General features: G+C 49.2%; 1 protein-coding gene across 1 annotated transcript in view; it reads left to right on the top strand.

Moving 5' to 3' along the window:
* Nucleotides 1–14,475, top strand: part of ST8SIA6 (ST8 alpha-N-acetyl-neuraminide alpha-2,8-sialyltransferase 6) — a 178,805-nt gene that overhangs the window by 162,944 nt on the left and 1,386 nt on the right. The window lies entirely within an intron of this gene.

Raw genomic sequence — 14,475 nt, 5'->3', positions numbered from 1 at the left:
GACTGTTTAAGTACCACATCGGTCTGGACATAGCTCTCTCCAGTCACCCCTTCTCTTCACACCATACTTACGTTGTAATGGCATGCATTGTAATAGCATCTGCGTTGTAGTGGCATGCGTTGTAATGGATCCTGCGTTGTAAAAGTTTCGTTGTAATGGTATGCGTTGTGAAAGTATACGTTGTAACGTCATACATCCCTTCCCAACTACAAGGGCAAGTCAGCTACGGTTCGGCAGCCTGCAAGGACACCCATTTATCCCATCCTCGATGATCTGGTTTACATTTCGGTAGCCAAATGCAGATCCTATCCTGTAAAGGGGCACCTCACTCCATAGTAACCGTCCCCAGATTTCGTTCCTAATAATTCTGAGACCCGAAAGGCCCCAAAAAACATCCACGCCATCAGAGTGGAGAACAGACACATTACATAACCATCAGTACATAACCCTAGCAAAGTCTGAAGAACCCTCCCCAACAAATCCCAAGACATTGGGTTCCTAACCCTGCTTGCACAGCCACATTCCCGGGCCCAACCCTCCAGCATCCGCCTTCCGATTTCTCCCAAAGATGGAGCATAACCCCACAACAATTTCCCCATGAATGCAATCCTTGCCAGTTTATCCGCAATTTTAACCTTAGAAAGTACCTTATCAATCAGATCCAGGATGAACTGTATCACGTCTTCCCTTCGAAGCGCCTGTGAGTCCCGCCGCCTAGCACCTGAGCGCAAAAATTCCTCCCATGCTGTCCTGAATGCTGTCTTCGTGGATGGAGCAAGAGACCCTTAGACCAGCTGCAACATCCTGTGTCGGGGTCCTGTCTGCGTCCTTGGCTAGTCCACGGAATCTCCCCCACTGTGAACGAGACAAAGCAATGCTATGTCATTGTCCACTCCCGGCACATGCACTGCTCGAAAGGCAATATCATGACGTAAGCAGCCCAACACAAACAACCTCAGTAGTTTCAAAAATTGTTCATCCCTGGCCGACTGGCGAATCACAACTTCCACAACCACCATGGTGTCAATTCTGAAAGTTATCTTCCTGTGTACCAACTGCTCGCCCCATAGAGTGACCACCACCCCTGAGGGAAGAATTCCAAAAAGGCTATGCTCCTACCCCCCCACCCACTCTGGTGGCCACTGCTCTACACACCACTTCCCTTGCCAATAGAGTCCAAAGCCCTTGCTCCCTGATGCATCAGGAAAAATCTGGACATACCATACCATGTGACCCTCCCCCATCAAGTGAATGCCATTGTAGTTCTGCAAGAAAAACTGGCACATACACAAGACTTCTCTCACACCCGCAGACAGCCGGACATGATGATGAGGAGGTCTCTGTCCTGCTAGTGTCCTGCCCAGTCCCCTGCAAAATGTCCGTCCTATCCTCACCACTCTACAAGCAGAGTTAAGGTGGCCCAACAGCACCTGAATCTCTTTCACAGTGACCTTGTTTTTCGACAACATTGTCACCAGCAGCCCCAACATTTGCTGTTTTTGTCCAACTTAGTGCCCAAAATGTACAGAGCCGTGCAGGGCCCCAGTCTTTTCCGGTGCCAACGGCACCCCAAGTTCCCTCATGATCTCATTGAAACTGTCCAGCACCTTCTGGCAGTCTGTGGAGTCTGAGGTGCCCACAAAGAAAAAGTCATCTAGGTAGTGTGTTGCTCCTTGGTGACCAGTTCTTTACGAAAACAACCATTGAAGGAACATGCTGAAGTACTCAAAAAGTGCGCAAGACAAAGAACAACCCATTCATAATGTTTTGTCCACGTCCCATTTACCATTGAAATGGAAGCCCAGAAGATCCCAATCATCCGGACTGACTGTAAGTAATCGGAAAGCTGACTTTATGTCACACTTTGCCTTCATCATCATTGAGCCCGCGGGAACAACCAGTGACATGGCCATGTCAACTGATTAATAGGACACAGTAGCTTCATTTTCGTCGATGAAATCATTCACTGAGGCCCCTTCTGGCCACGACAAATGTTATATTAAATGGAACTGCCCTTGTTCCTACTTCGGCACCACTCCTATGAGTGACACAATCAAATTTTCCAGCGGCCAATCCTCAAAGGGTCCCACCTTGCGGCCCTCACACACGTCTTTATCCAATTTTTCCAGCACTATTTTGAGATGCCCCTTAGCTGACTTTAAATTGCCTGCCCAACTTCTTGTCCTAGATCCCCCATAACCCAGTTGAAAACCTTCCTGAAATCCCTCCTCAAGAGTTCTGCAGCCTCTGTGTTCTATAACTCTGCAGGGCTACAATCAATGTATCTGTTTTAACCGGAGTAAGAGCCTTTTGGCCCAGACCCCTTAGCCCCTCACCCGCATCAGAAAGGCTGCTGCTGCTGTCCCCCGTCCTAAGCCCCCTGATTGCCACTGCTGGTTCTCTTGTTGCAGCCCCTGCCCTCCCCCACAGCAATTGACGACACCTGTCTGCCTCAGCAACTTGAGCAGTCATGCCTGAACCTGCAGTACTCCCGAGTGCACAGTCCCTTGTTGAAATCCCAGCAGGCCTATTTATTTCCTGACTGTCCTCTTCCCGTGTTCCCCACCCCTCCCCGAGTGGGGCGCCCCTGAAAGGGCTGAACACTAGTGGGAGGCCGCTGGCCGTGAAGATAGTTTTCCTGCTCCGGACAGCCCCATTGTATGTTGCCATAAGCCTGTATCTAATTCACCCCAATTGGTTTCTGTGTCCCATGCCATGCTTGCTCTAAATTCCTCATCATATTGGGTCCATGCATACCCACTCCCTGTAATGTGGGCCTTCCTGATCACGTCCATGTACTTGAATATGGCCACACACCTCTCCGGGTATTTTTCGCAGTACACACTCTCATATATTAAAAATACAGCTGTCCAATTCTCTATTGTGAGCGGTACTTTCAGCCATTTAGCCAATTCGAACTCCTCCTCCTTGGACCCTTATTTTGCCCTAACTTCTCTGTGCAGAAGCTTAAGCATCTCCACATATTCACCCTTCCATATCCGTTCTTTAGTTGCCAGCATTAAATGAGCGCCCATCGGCTTTGTGACGCCCATGTAAGGCAACCGTTTTATCTTTAATTCCTTACTTTCTAATTTGGTCTTGGGCTCCACTGCCGGTATTTCCACTGTCCGTTTTTTTGTCATTCGCGCTGTCCCCTGAGCTCCCCGAACGCCTTACCTGCGTCCTCTGTGCCCCTGCATCCCTCTGCCTTCCCGCCTCCCGTGCCTCCTGACCCCTTACCTGGATCATCTGGACCTACTCCCACATCCTGCACATACCTACCCTTCTGTAACCTACCCCCTTTTCCTCCCTCCTTATTTCTCCCTCCCACACCCACTGACACCATTAGGGGTCGCACACCCACAGCCTGTTCACCTGGCTCTAATGATACCCGTCGTCCTTCTGGCCGTCTTGCCAAGGGGGCCGACCGCTTCTCCAAGCGCGATGTCCGACCCATGGGGCCAGCCTGGTGTTGTGACACCTGAAAAACACTACACACAGCATTACACAGCCCCCCTCTCCCTCGTCTGCCATGTCCCTTACCTCGCCCTCCTCAATGCTATCTTCATCATAATCTAGTACCTCGTCCATGGAACCACAGGCTTTCTCAGCCAGAGGTGCAGACTGCACCCTCCTAACACCACTCAAATGTCTGTCCTTGGAGCTCCTGCATCCGCGTTGTCCCCCGGATCGTTGAGGCCCAGTTGGTGTTGGGGCCGGCGAGCCCGCCCTGGGCCTACTTATGCCAACCATGATGGGATCCTCCACTGGTAGTGGGTATGCCACACGAGGCTCCACCCTTCCTTCTTCTTGGCACCATCAAGCCGCTCCCAGCCCTGCCAAGTCTGGCACCCCTCGCTTCTCCACCACCGGCAAGAAAAAGGAATGGTCTGGTGTGCTGGGCCTAAACCTCTTCTCTCTCCCATCCCAACTCCTCTTCCTGCCTGTCCCCAAGTGCTGGCTACCCACACCCGCCCTACCACACTCAAATTCAATGCCTCCCCTCCCTCTCCTTGCTTCCCCTCCCCATCACTCCACTCCCAACCTGCGGCGCCATCACCCCCAACATGGCCAGGCCTCCACCCTGAAGCCCCCCACACGGCCCACCCTTTCCCCCTGCTTGGTTCTGCCCCTGACCGCCCCCCATCCTCCTCTCCCAAACCCCCTGACCCTACCCGCAAATGCCTCTCTGGCTGGCTCACCCCCTGGACTACCTTCATCCACGAGGAGAAAATATCCAGGCCACCCCAATCCCTTTTGCTCCCTTCCGACTCCACCTCAATAGGGACCACCTCCCCCTCCTTCCCGCCCTCCTCCACAACCCAGGGGCCACACCCTCCCATTTCCCCTACCACCTCCCCCTTCCCAGGGCGCACCCCAAACGCCCCAGTCAGCCACCCCAACACCCTCCCCCTCACCACCTTACTGGCCTGCCCCAGAGCATCATGCTCCAAAAGCAAATCCCTCCCACATCCATCTCTCGGCCCCCTACCCCCAGGCCCATGCCTACTGTGGTACCGGAAAAATAATTACAGCTCTGTAGAGCTATACTTACAAATAGCCCAATTACCAATTACCAATAATCAGTCAGTTGGCAGTGTAGAAGGTCCAATCGTTTATTATACAAACAAATTCTGCCAGAGGAGCCTCTCGTGACCTAACCCCTCGAGGTCCGCCGAGAAGACTCCTGGCACAATATCAACAAACCACATATATACTGTTACATTTCAAAATAGTTACCTAAGAAGGAAAAATACAAGTTGGTACAGGTTGGTGCAAAGGAAAGACCATATATGGAACACAAAGCATCCTTAGTTTAGCTCAGCTCGTTATAGCAAGGTCGAGGAGGGTGGCTCCCTTCTGCCAGCTCCAGGAGAGTCCGCACAGCGCCTTCTGGAATGTGCTTATCCAGCCTACCCCCACCTACAACCTTGACAGGCCTGACGTGCAGAAGCAGTAGCTTGTTACATTTGTCAGACTTTTTCTCCGGACAACTGCTCTTTACTAAGTGTAATGGTAGGTTTCCACTAATGCGGCAAGCAAGACTAGGCCCCAAGATGGCGCCTGTCGGATCTAACTATATTGTCTATAAGGAGACGAAAAATACACTAAGGTGTACATTAATCCCTAAGATATTACATATGTGAACTTATTAATACTCAAACACCCACCCTAGTCTAATAGGTACATCACGCTAATTTCTAACTGCAATTATGGGTTCTACTAGGCCTAAGTTAGATTTTGGTTCCTCAAACCCTCCTTTTAGCGTGATGTAGCTAACTTAAGGGTAAACACTAATCCCGGAAAACTTCCTCATCAATGGCCATTATCTCACGAATCTCCTGTTGGAGCATCTGAGGCTTGGAAAGGGTAGGGGAAGGGACGATCATGGTTGCCAATTTGGCAGCACAAGAGGAGCAACAGGCTGGACCACATTGCATACAAAGGCAGCAAGAGAAGAGGACTCCTGCGGCTTCAGCCACTGTCATCAATAATTTCCAACCCCAAGTAGATAGAAGCCCCTAAAACCAGCAGGAGAGTGACCATGATTCATTCTCAGTGTGCATTTCCGCCGCAATGCGGTGTAATTTTCGAACAGCTAAGTGAACCCTGGGGGCGGAGTCTGGAATGTAAACACAGCAGGAGCTGCCGATTACCCGACAGGCTCCTCCCCGATCAGCCAAGATAACGTCAGGAACCATCCTGTTTTGAAGAGACATGAGCCTCGTAGCCTGAAGTTCTACTGTAAGATTGGTCATAATCTCAGTAGTGATATTTATATGTAAATGTAAATGTATAGGCATTTATATAGCGCACTACTTACCCGTAGGGTCCCAAGGCGCTTCGACCGCTGCGAAACCCTTCCTGGCTTCCCTGAGAGATGGTCCCTTAATGGGTATCTCCAGGGTGAGACCAGGCATCCCCGGCGGTCTGGTGGGGCCGTTAGTGAAGATGAGGCAAGCTAATGCCCAGAGTTGCCGAGTGTGATCGCTGATCAGAGTGGGCACCGAGGCGAGAGAATTATCGAGTCTGCTGACCCTGGTCCAGAAACCTGCCGCGCCGGGAATCGAACCCTGGTCCCGGGTCGTCCTCTGCTCTCGGGTCTGCCGCCTCTAACCAGGGGCAGTGAGATAAATAACGGTGATGGATCAAGCCCGGATCTTTGGACTGGGTAAGAGTGGTCTGCTTAATTCAGACACTCTGTTCATCACCACCCCCTTTTCTAAATCGTTTTTGGCCACTATAGGTGTGGCAGGGTATACTCAGACATGAGTCCCTTTCTCACTGCTCCATCAGGATTCAAGCAAGCCGGGCCGAAGACGGCTGAAATGCCAGAAACCGGTCCCCGGTAGCTTGTTTCCTTTCTGGTGAAGAATTGGCTTGGTAGTTTAGTCTGCCCTGTTCCCATGATGCACTGGGCCAGGGACAGACTGATTTGCATATAGCCAGGTTCTGAGCTGGGATGGGGCAGTGAGATAAATAACGGTGATGGATCAAGCCCGGATCTTTGGACTGGGTAAGAGTGGTCTGCTTAATTCAGACACTCTGTTCATCACCACCCCCTTTTCTAAATCGTTTTTGGCCACTATAGGTGTGGCAGGGTATACTCAGACATGAGTCCCTTTCTCACTGCTCCATCAGGATTCAAGCAAGCCGGGCCGAAGACGGCTGAAATGCCAGAAACCGGTCCCCGGTAGCTTGTTTCCTTTCTGGTGAAGAATTGGCTTGGTAGTTTAGTCTGCCCTGTTCCCATGATGCACTGGGCCAGGGACAGACTGATTTGCATATAGCCAGGTTCTGAGCTGGGATGAGGCAGTGAGATAAATAACGGTGATGGATCAAGCCCGGATCTTTGGACTGGGTAAGAGTGGTCTGCTTAATTCAGACACTCTGTTCATCACCACCCCCTTTTCTAAATCGTTTTTGGCCACTATAGGTGTGGCAGGGTATACTCAGACATGAGTCCCTTTCTCACTGCTCCATCAGGATTCAAGCAAGCCGGGCCGAAGACGGCTGAAATGCCAGAAACCGGTCCCCGGTAGCTTGTTTCCTTTCTGGTGAAGAATTGGCTTGGTAGTTTAGTCTGCCCTGTTCCCATGATGCACTGGGCCAGGGACAGACTGATTTGCATATAGCCAGGTTCTGAGCTGGGATGGGGCAGTGAGATAAATAACGGTGATGGATCAAGCCCGGATCTTTGGACTGGGTAAGAGTGGTCTGCTTAATTCAGACACTCTGTTCATCACCACCCCCTTTTCTAAATCGCCTCTAACCAGTGAGCCACACTACTTCACCTTTATGACATTCTCCACTATCTTGGACAGTCGTTTTATTTCTCTACTATTGAATATGGGTCCCCAAAAAGGGACCAATCCTTTTGTAAAATCCGTAAACTGTTGCAAGGAAGTATCAGTTTGATCGACCTCAGTCATTCCGAGCTGTCTACGCTGTCTATTGGAAACCACTTTCGTGCTGTGAAGTTGATGAGTTTTGTGATTATCTGATGGAGATATGTATACGGGAGGATACAGGAAAGATAGATAACATCGCCCTGCCCATCCCCGTGGTAACCAAGTGTAAGCATTTTCCCCGCATACAAAGTACACATTCGGTGGTGTCAACGGTGGAGGGCTGCTAAAAATTTTCATTCTATATGCTATTCCCAACTTGTACAATTCCCTGCACACAGAAAGCAGAGGAGGTATTTAAGATAGGGACGGGCAGAATGCTTTCACTGGTGACATATCTGGTGACAAACTGCTGGAAATACTGAGAATGATTAAACCTGTTCATCTTTCAACCAAGTACTGTTTTCATTAGCAGTATGCAAATTCATGCAAGCACCTGAGTCCAATGATCCCTCCCTCTCATTTCCTGCTGGATCGAATCCCTGGTGTGTTTCAATGTAAGCTAGAATCATATTATAATCTTTTTCTGAATATTGTTTGGGGTTTTCCACATAATGGTTGTACATGGCGGAGAACATTTGGAACCATGCTTCACAGCTACCTAAACATGATAAGGGTAGCGAGAGGAATAAGTCATGTTTATGCATTACTGATGGCAAAAGGCCACAAACCCAACAATCAGTCATATTAGTAGTACTATGGGTTTGGTGGAGCATTTCTACGAATACATTCTTAGCATAAGTCTGGCGATGTCTCTCCTTATGTGGGGCTAAAGTGAACATCAAGTGCTCAGACGGGGCGATGGTAGAAGGCATCATGGCTTGCATTGGATATCTATACTCCAAATATACGAATATACTCATAAAAATGGCTAATATAACTGTTATTACTAGCACAAAGGCTATTTTTACACGCATGGTCAAGGCAGAAAACATTGGCTCATAAAATGGCAAATATCGTGGTGCAAAAGGACGTTCTTCTTCAGGTATAATGCGACCAAAAGGGTACATTCCTAACTAAAAGTCCAAAGCTAAGCTCGGGCACAGCAGTCCGTCCTGCCAGAGGGTTCATCTCCCTGTGTCCGTCTAGAGTCTCACAGGCAGACTCCTATTGTTCATCTCAAGAAAACAAAACGCCGTCATCGAGGAAATCCAATGTACAACCTGGCAGTTTACAAGTAAGTCTTTCTTTCTGAACAGAGCACAAGACCAAAGGTCCAGCTCTCAACTAGTTCAGTCCAGTGTCTCGCTCAGTACCTCAGACTTGAAATCTAGCAAACCCTCTTTATTCAAGTCTTTCCTTATCTCCTAACAGTGGCATCTGAGGTACTGTGATGTTTTCTTGGCCGTAGGTTGTAACGTACATGACCCGGAACCTCCAGATCAGAAAACAGCAGCAGAGGCATGTTTCCTTCATCGGAGCTCCTGCTTACTGAAATATCGGTGACAGGATGAAGGGCAATTGCGGATTCACCTAGGGCCGTTTCGCCCGATCCCGTCACTCCTTCTTGCCTTTGCTCTATTTCGCAGGCGTCGGAAAAAGGAATAAATGTAGTGGCTCTCTCAGTTTCCTGCGTAAAAATTCCATCCGGATGCTGTCGATCATGAGGGAGCGGAGCGGCAACCGTTTGAGGTGAGAAACGTGAATCCAGTGGTTCTTTCCCTCAACCTTCACAGCTGTCCACGTGGCAAGAAGAATTTGATATGGCTTAGACCACCTCGGGCCAGGCTGGTGTCTCATTTGTACTTTGGACCAGCACTCACTAGCCGGGTTCCAATCGATGTCCAGGACCCTCTGGCAGGGGCTGTAGTACAGATGCTACCTGCTGATGAATAGAACGGAGGTCTTTAGTCAAAGTATACAGGTAATCATTTAACATAGGATATTCAACATCGGTAAAGGACAGTGTTCTGGGCACTCCCCATACATTAGCGGGTCACCCAAAAATTACTTCATAAGGAGAGAGACCAGAACGTGAATGGGGAGGTAACTCGTAATTACATGAGGGCCAGGGGCAAGGTATCGGGCCACTTCAAACCAGTACCTTCCTGAATCTTAGCCATTTTTAGTTTCAGAATCCCATTATACTTTTCCACTAACCCTGCCGACTGAGGATGTCGGGCTGCATGAAATTTCTGTCGTATCTGCAGCCCATCACAGATATGTCTAACAAGAGCCCCATGGATATGCCCCCCGTTATCTGACCAATCAAATGGGGCAGCCCGTATCTAGGGATAAATTCCTTAATGAGAGCTTTTGCTGTAGCCAAAGCAGTGTTCTCCTTAGTTGGATAAGCCTCAACCCATTTACTAAAGGCACAAACCACTACCAGAACATATTTTAAGTTGTTGACGGGCTCCATGTGGATGTAATCCATCTGGAGTACTTCAAACGGTAAAACGGGAGGTGCAAAATCCCCACTCAGAACACTTTCTCCCTTTCCCGGATTGTGTTGTAAACAAACCGTACAATATTGGACCAAATGGACGGCCGTCCTTTGAATGTTTGGATTATTCAATACTGGGTCCAACAAAGCACAAATACCTTTAGCTCCAATATGAGCTGGATCGTAGGCCATAGTTACGACGGCTTGAACCAAAGCATTGGGTAACAGCCATCTTTGTTTTTCCGTCAAATCAACCCAACAGTTATTTTCATCCAACCTTCCCACTTCCTGCTCCCATCGCACCAATTCAACTGGAGTGGCTTCCTTCTGTATTTCTTTCACACTCTCTATGGTATTATTGAACAGATCAGATTCTTCCACCCATCTTGCGGACGAGGTTACAAACATAACTGATAGTGTGGACTGAGCCGTCTGCTTAGCAACCTGATCAGCAAAGGCATTCCCCTCCCCTACTGCATTTACCACCGCCTTATGGGCACTGCATTTGATTATGGCTAGTTTCTTGGGTAAGGTTAGGGCAGCAAGTAATCGTAACACTAAGGGGCCATTCTGTATTTTCTGACCATGAGAGGTGAGGAAACCCCGTTTCCTCCACAGCCGCCCAAAGCTATGGGCCAGGTCGAAGGCGTATTGGCTGTCAGTATAGATGTTAACCTCGAGTCTCTCACTTAATTCACAGGCTCGTAATAATGCCACCAGTTCAGCAGCCTGGGCTGATCGATAGGGAACTCGAGAAGTCTCAACTACAGTTTTCAGCGTGGTAATTGCATATGCAGCTGTTGTTGTGCCATCTGCTAACTTGAAACAAGACCCGTCCACATATAATTCCCCTTGGGGGTCAGATAGAGGAATGTCAGTGAGTCAATTCTCCCTTTCGTTTCCTCCTCAGTTCGAAATATGCAATCATGTACATCATTTGTAGTTTCATTTGAAGGGAGAGATAGTAATGTCGCAGGGTTTAACGTGGCACATCGCATAATCGTGATATGTGGAGCAAATAGTGTCAATTCATAACCAGTGAGGCGTGCGCTTGTAAGATGCTGTGTTTTGGTTTTATTTAGCAATGCATCCACAGCGTGCGGCACCATCACCGTTAGACTAGAATTTAGAACGAGTCCCTCCGACTGTCGGATGGCCACCGCAACAGCTGCAGTGGCCCTCAGATAGCTAGGAAGCGCTCTGGCAACATTATCCAATGTGGCTGAGAAGTAAGCGCAAGGCCTTTGCTTACCACCAAATCCTTGCGTTAACACTGAAAGCGAGCAACCGTCGACCTCATGCACGTACAGTACAAAGGGTTTATGGTAATCAGGAGTACCCAAGACGGGTGCAGAACAAAGAGCAGATTTCAAAGAATCAAAAGAATGCTGACTTTCGTCAGTCCAAGGAAGAGGTTCATGCACATCTTTAGTGGTTAAATGTAGCAAAGGTTTAGCAAGAATAGAAAAATTAGGTATCCATTGGCAACAGTAGGAAGTGATGGCAAGAAAAGCACGAACTTCACGTTGGGTGCAAGGAACAGACATGTTAGAGATAGTAGCAATTCGTTCAGGAGTCAAGGGCCTACCCTCCTTCAACAGTAGATGACCTAGGTAGGTCACCTCCTGTCGACAGTATTGAAATTTAGACAGGGACACCTTATTGCCTTTTGCTGCCAGATGATGCAATAATTTAACAGTGGCATCCTTACAACCCTCTTCAGTGTCGCACGCTATCAACAGGTCATCCACATATTGCAAGAGTACATTCCCCGTGGGTAAAACTAAATCGTCCAACAGGGCCTTAAGGGCTTGACTGTATATGCTCAGACTTTCGGTATAGCCTTGAGGTGCACGACAGAATCTAAAGCTTCAGCCAGATAACGAGAAGCCGAAGATCCGCCGGCTGTCTGGATGAATCGGGATACTGAAGAAGGCATTCTTCAGATCAATGACCGAAACATATTGGGCAGTTGGTGGGATCATCGTTAGTATAGTGGTGATATCAGTCACTACAGGGTACTGTGGCACTACAATCTTATTAACCTCCCGCAGGTCTATCACAAAACGATATGCATCAATATTCCCAGGGGATCCAGAATCAGAGCATTTCGTCAAAATCGGGAGAATAGGACTGTTACAAATATTAGCAGCTGTTTCATCAACCACCCCTTTGTCAATTAAGTCCTGAATAATCGAGAGCAAGGCTCATTCGCCAGCTAGCGAAATTTTGTACTGAGGTATACGTGGCAAGTTCGCATCAGGTTTCAGTGTAATATGGACGGGAGGGATGTCTAATTTTCCGACATCTGCATCTCCTGTTGCCCATAATGTAGGAGGGATAGCATCAAATTCAGGGGGAAGAGGTTCATTTTTGGCAAAGCATTGTTTCATATTATCGGTGTGGGGCTGTATCGTTAAGTAAACACCATCAGGGGAACAATAGATTTTCGCATTCAATTTCTTCAACATATCCAAACCTAATAGGTTCTCACCACAATGTGAGGTCAACAAAAAGGGGGAATCAATGGTAACAGGACCAATAGTGAATGGGAGGGGTTTAGAGATGAGGCTTACCACCGGAACTCCTGAAAATCCCACTGATACATTATTTTACCCGGACAGAGCCGCCCCTGGGACCAATGATCGAGCAACAGAACTGTTCATCGCTCCTGTGTCAATTAGAACATTCTCGAAGTCCCCATCAATTCCCCTTTCACATAGGGTCCTTGTTGATTGACTGGGATCGACACTTGGCCCCTACTCTGTCCCTAGTCTAATAGGTACATCACGCTAATTTCTAACTGCAATTATGGGTTCTACTAGGCCTAAGTCAGATTTTGGTTCCTCATTACCGCAGCAACCTGGGGGCCTACCTCAGGTCCCTTCTGAAGGCCTGCCCTAACCGGCCTGCCCTTGGGAACACCCCCCAGCTGCCTTGCGGCCTGAGCGTGTGCCAGGGGCTCAACTTCTCTTTGAAAAGGCTGCGTCCCAGGCGCCCGCTCCCCCGCCGGGAAATGACCCTGCTACTACGAGCCGGAGCCTCTTCGCATACCAGAGGCTCCGGTTCGACATTCCCTTGTGTAGCTGCTCTTGTTTCATAGGAACGGCCCTTGCCCCCTGCGACATGGACGCGGAGACACAAGACACGCTCCCCCTCTGTGCCCCTCTGCCCCTCTCCCCCACACTGCGGACAACCCCCCCGCCCTCATGAGGCACGGGGTTAAAGAAAGGGGCCGCACTCATGGCACCGGTGTGGCCCCCCAGCACTCACCTTCCCCTTGTGAGCTCTCCGGGGGGCCAGCAGACCACCACGGCGGCAGCTAACCCCATCATTGCGCGCCTCGCCAGGCGAGCACCTCCAGAGGCCTCCGACATCGGGAGATCCAGTCAGCCGGCCTCGCTCAATCGGCGTACCACCTCGAGCACGCGATAATCCTCAGCAGCCATCCTCAGAAAATTCCCTCTAAACGTGCCTGACAATAACTACTCTGAAAACCCCCTGAAAAACTATTCTGGCACTACCACTAACACAGACCACAAGGCCTAAAGAGAAAAGCTAAATCCTACAGCGCTCCCAGCCACCAGGGAACCAAACCTAAAATGGTGGCTGGGAAAACGCGAAAAAGGCCCGACATTGGGCTATTCCCAATGTAGCCCAAAAACCCACAAGATGGCCGCAACTCAGCCTGCCCCACCCCCTCCCAATCAGCCCAGGAGGCAGACCTCACTGTGTTTGGCTGCCCCAAACCCCCCTTCCTGTGTCTCCTACCTCAAAAGCCTAAGGGAGGGCTTACAGCGATTCAGTGGTCTTCTGCCTGGGTCCCAGGACCCTTTCTCCTTCCACCACATTTGTTAAGCAGTATTTTGCCCCAATGGTGCCACATGTTTGCTGGCAGCTGTGCTCCATTACATTGCATGCGGGGGACCCAGTGTGAGACCCCCGCAGAGACTGGAGTGTTCGTACGCCCCCCTCCTGTGTTGGTGCCTATCTGGTTGGGGCAATTGGCTGCTGTGTTGGTTGTGGCACTGGACCTCAGCTCAGGGAGAGACCTTGACGGAGGCCCCCGATTCCAGTATCTGAAAGAAATACCCAGAAGGTTGTATGGCATTACAACATGGGCTTTTACCACGCGTGCCATTACAATGCTGTTTTTACAATGCAAGTCGTTACAACGACTTGCGCTGTAAGCGCTGGATAGTGGAATAGTTTAATTTTCTATTCCAACTCCAGCCCACATTACAGTAGGGAAGGTGTTAGAATAGAAAATTAAACTATTCCCTATCCAACAGCGCCCTCCAGCGCAAGTCGTTGTAACGACTTGCGCTGTAATAGCAGCATTGTAATGGTAGCGTGTGGTAATACTCATGTTTTAAAGGCTGTTCCCCACCCAGAACCTACCATATTCCCTGTGATAGGGGCACAAATTCTTCTGTGCCCCACATTGAGGGTAGGAATTACTGTATAAAGTATAGTATGAGAGCACCAAAGCTTCACCCTACGCATTTATAGAGATATTGGGTAACACCTGTAGTTTCCTTCCTTGGGTGTGCAAACTACTGCATACTATCCCCTGAGGTTGTGATATATGTTGGTTTGCATTGTTAGGATTTGCATAGTAGCCTCAGCACATGATTTATATATTGCTTTACCTGCTTCAGTTTTAGTCCCTGATGTTTA

Source organism: Lissotriton vulgaris, unplaced genomic scaffold, assembly GCF_964263255.1.
Source record: "Lissotriton vulgaris unplaced genomic scaffold, aLisVul1.2 SCAFFOLD_826, whole genome shotgun sequence".
Lineage (NCBI taxonomy): Eukaryota > Metazoa > Chordata > Amphibia > Caudata > Salamandridae > Lissotriton > Lissotriton vulgaris.
The sequence above is the reverse complement of the archived record's forward strand: the minus strand, read 5'-3'. Positions and strand labels throughout refer to the sequence as shown.